Below are 5,000 nucleotides of genomic sequence, written 5' to 3' on the forward strand. Positions count from 1 at the left end.
TTTGTAAATTTGCAAATACAAAATAGCCCTCCCATGAGTCAGAACCACTCATACTCTCCACCACGTTTCATGAAATCAGGCTGAGGTATTTTTTGTATTCTTCTTCTTATTATTTTTTGTGTAATCCTGCACACTGACAGACAAACATACAAACAAACCACACTGACAACATATCTCCTTAGTGGAGGTAATACTGAACTGAAAAGAGAGACGAGTGTTAAGGAGAGAAGATGTATATTATTCATGTGGATATTATGGGCAGACACACAGGAGAGAATTATGTACACGTAGCAACTGGAATTTGTCCACTTGGGGCTACAAGTTTGAGATCATTTAAGACGCAGATGCTTTTATCTAAAGTGCCTTTCGATAATAATAGTCATTTCAAAAGTCATTTTCTAAATTACATATCTTAAACTGCATGAAGCAGCTTCTGAAACAGCTGATCATATATCTGTCAATATTATCTTCATTTTGCTTTTGATTACGCTTCCTACATTGCACTGGCCTTGCGGCGTACTTTCCTACAAAGTGCAGTTAGACACTTAAATGGCACTCTCCATTGAGTCATTACAGCACTCTCTTTACGATTCTCTGGGCCAGATATACAAACGCTTTTGCGCCCACTTCTGGCGTATTTGTTTTGCAACGTGCGCATAAAATCATGGCGAGGTATGTACAAACAGGCCACACTGAGGTAAAAGCGCAGACTGCCTGTCGCGGGAGCGGAAAATTGCAAATTGCGCTTTTCCGTGTCATGCATATACATTCATGGGAGGGTCAAGGGGAAAGTGGGAGTTTAGCGTAAAGAGATGGGAGGGGAAGCGTAAAAAGCGGCTAATTAAGTATTCCGCGATATTGTGCAAAAACTGCCCGTGAAAGCGCATGTGTATTCTGCGGCTAAATATTTCCGCCTTGTAAAAACAGGTGTTAAAGCAACACCAAAGAGTTTTTTGTACCTTAAAATAATGTTTCCAAAATCGTTTCAGTCGTTCATCAACTTGTAACAGGGTGAACGGCACTTCTGCATTCGCTTCGCAGCCCTCTATCGGCTGTAACCGCACTATGTAAGTTTGCAAGATCGGGTAGCGGATCTGTAGTTCAATGGAATGAGACATAAGAAACTACAAATTTGACTTGCATCTGATGTTGCAACACATCGTACTTTCATAAATCGTGCAACATATTCTACCTTGTCTGTGGACATCGTTATTTACAAAGCAGGTGCTGGATAAGCAAATAGCGTGCGTGCGAAAGAGGGAAAGTTCTTTGGTGTTGCTTTAATCCAAATTGCAGTTAAATGCTTCAGTAAGAGTACCTTTCAAAGACAACAGAATCGCTATTTAGAGCACCAATTTTGCATCTTTTGGCAGAAACAAGAGATGACAGTGCAGTGCAGTGCTAAATGCCAAATTGGTTGTTATTTTTTCTTTAGCTTCATGAATACACCAATTATCTCTGACATCCTGTTGACACATGCTCATACAGTATACAGTACATGTGTATATACAAGGCACACACAAACACACACACACACACACACACTAAAATTACCAACCCTCTTTGCAGGTGGATTGAAGCCTTTAACAGCTAAATCACCGCTTTAATATTCAACACACAGACACACACACACACACACACACACACACACACACACACACACACACACACACACACACACACACACACACACACACACACACACACACACACACAAGCGTTCAGATCTCTGTGGAAATCTCCCTCCTACAAAAACCAAAGTAGAACAAAGCTGCTTGAGAAGACCTTAGGAAGGTACACAAGCCTCATGACAAATGTGAAAACCCTACATGAGATACCAAATGCATCCCTGACAGCCTAACTCTGTAGTCCGACCACGTTTACCACTAGGTTTTCACCAGACAGAGAAAAGTGCTTTTAACAGGCAGTACAGTTTGTTTTCAGCACAGATAATGTGCATGACAGGGTAGCGAAGCGCACCGCACACGGACACTGTTACTATAGTAACGTTAGTAATATGTTATCAAGAGCGCAAGGAATGAGCTGTCATCTGTCACTTTATGAGTTCATCGACACTATTTCAGAGAGAAGTCAGAAAATTCCCCTTTAGGGCCAAAAGTCGACATGACTAGCCTATCAGGGATCAAAGACAGCGCTGTGGGGTATCTTTGTGTGGGCAAGAGCTCACACGTGTCACTCTGACAAGGGCGACCCTTAAGCCATGTGGGCCACAACATGAGGGCTCTTATCGTACATGCCACTCATGGGAATAGCAATCTGGGAAAGAGATGGAATTCTCAGTCCTCTGGGGTCAAAAATCTACATGTGGTTTAAAAGTGGAATCAGTGTATCAATATCAACATAGCTTGCGTACGCTTTACTGTGTATCTGTCTATAAGAGCTAAGAAGCAGCTTTTTCATTGAGAGTACTAAGCCATGTTACAGTAAAATAGCAAAATAACATCCCATCCAAACACAACTAGGGAAAAAAAGCTCTCTCGAAAACATCCTGGAAACTATAACTACTATAAGTTATAATAACTATATATACTATACTACTATTATAATAACTATACTACTATATATATAATAACTATATCAGTCTTGCCAGATTTGTCACTTTGATTTACCAGACGCTGGTACGTCAACCAAAGTGTCAGTTTGATTTAGACATAAATCAATCAGTTAGAAGGTTCACAATCCTCAACCCAAAACGTCTTCCCCGCATGCCACCCAGAGAGTCATGTTCACACATCGGCTTCTCATACAGTGACGGACGTGTAAGCGACAGCCGTCAGAGACAGAATGAATGTGGGAGTAGGCCATCAGGAACCATCAGGAACCATCACAGTCAAACAGGGACGGGAGCCCCATCAACAGGAACCACAGGAACCAGCTCTCCACACATCCTTTATGTTAACAGCCAGGTCTGACACCGGGTCCGTTTGCAGAGTGTAAAAATATATTTTTTTTTTTTGAAGACTGGTCTAATGTTTTTGAATGATTATAGAATGGAAGCTAACACCACTACTTTACGTACTGTACTATACGTTACATGCCTGGTGTAGTCTGTATGAGTGTCATTCATTTTTACTGTGTGAACGGAGAGTAAAACTCTAACACATTGGGCCCAAATTTAAAATAACAGGCAAAGTGCAATCAGTCAATGAGCAAAACGGTATAGTCCATGAACTAAAACTATCATGTGGCAGTTTGTGTATAGAATCTTGCTCATAGAATCAAATTAGAAAAAAAAAAATTCTTAAATTAAATTCTTAAGTTATTAAATCAGTTTAGGTAAGACTAGAATTTCACTCTGCCCACCACTTAAATGAGAGCCCATTCATTTACTAAGCTGATGGGTGGCAATGTTTTTCCCTCTTAATTTGGGGCCATAGTCCTGGTCATGACAGCAATCTCACCTTATCCCACCTCAACAGGATAAAAACCCAAACAAACAAACGCACAAACATAATTGCTTCATTTTAAGCCTTTGTCCCCTTCTAAGGTTAGGTTAGTTTGTTGATGGAAAGTGATACCAGATAACATTTAGAACGGATACCTCCAAAAGCACCTTGTCTATGCCAGTAAGGGGTGCTGTATCGTCTTGAGTAGTGTGCTTCGGGCTTTCCTAGAGAGTACTTCATTTTAAATGTGTCCCAATGTGCTCAAATGTGGTGCATTATTGGAGTTTAATGTGATGGTTCTGATGCTATGTTTACAAAGGGCTGGCGCTACTCTGAATGGTGTGAAAAATAACATGATTCGGCAGCCTACCGAGAAATGTTCTTCTCTTCCTACCACACCATAAAACACACACACAGCCTGAAGGCTGATTGGAGAGGCTGTTCCCCAATATCACTCACTCACTCACACTCAAACTCACACACACACACACACACACACACACACACAAATGGCTATGTGTTGGCTTTAAAGATGGGTGGGCATTTAAGAAGACATCTGCAGATGCGAAGTGGCACTGGTTGAATATAAAGTAAAACCTTAGTGTACATACAGCATGTATATTACATATGTGTGTGTGTGTGTGTGTGTGTGTGTGTGTGTGTGTGTGTGTGTGTGTGTGTGTGTGTGTGTGTGTGAGAGAGAGATATAGAGGGAGAGAGAGAGAAAGAGAGAGAGAGTATGTGTGAGAGAAAGAGAGATAGAGAGGGAGAGGTCCACACGAAAGCTATGTATGAGTGACAGATTTTTATGTGTATGTGTGTGTGTGTGTGTGTGTGTGCGTGTGCGTGTGCGTGTGTGTGTGTGTGTGTGTGTGTGTGTGTGTGTGTGTTTGTTGCGGGGGAGGGTGTGTGTTTGTGGCCTTCAGCAGTCAACTGAGTGTGTGGGAATGGAGGTAGTGATAACAGAGGATTGGGAAGCCTGCAGGACTCCACAAATGAGACACATCTAAAATCAGCAGTCCAACAACAAACACACACACACACACACACACACACACACACACACTCAGACACACAACCACAGATACACAGACACACACACACACACACACACACACTGTTGTAGCGTCTGTTGAGACCTGTCATTTAGTGTGTCCTGCGGTCACTCACGGCCAGACCAATCTGTAGAACAGCACAGCACTTCAGAGATGGACAGACACACAGAGTGGAGAGGAGGAGGGGAGAGGCAGAATATTGATGGAGAAAAAGAAACACACACACGCACACACACACACACACACACACACACACACACACACACACACACACACACACAGACAGAAGACTGAACGAAAGTAAAGGAAACAGGAGAGGAGAGGAGAGGAGGGGAGGGGGGAAACAAATGTGTTCAAAACTAAAAAGAATGAGACAGATAGTGATAGAGTGATGAGACAGCTGCAGAGAAGGAGAGAAATGAAAATAGAAAGAGAGGCAGATGGAGGAGAGAAGGAAAAGAAGAAAGGGAGGAAGAAGGGAGGCAAGAAAAGATGGACGACAGAAAAGAAAGAAGATGAGGGGATTTGAAATATTGAC

General features: G+C 42.1%; 1 protein-coding gene across 2 annotated transcripts in view; it reads right to left on the reverse strand.

Annotated features, from left to right (window-relative positions):
* ntrk3b (neurotrophic tyrosine kinase, receptor, type 3b) overlaps positions 1-5,000 on the reverse strand; it is a 172,836-nt gene that overhangs the window by 83,323 nt on the left and 84,513 nt on the right. The gene's annotated exons all lie outside the window — the stretch shown is intronic.

Source organism: Alosa alosa, chromosome 21, assembly GCF_017589495.1.
Source record: "Alosa alosa isolate M-15738 ecotype Scorff River chromosome 21, AALO_Geno_1.1, whole genome shotgun sequence".
Taxonomy (NCBI): Eukaryota; Metazoa; Chordata; class Actinopteri; order Clupeiformes; family Clupeidae; genus Alosa; species Alosa alosa.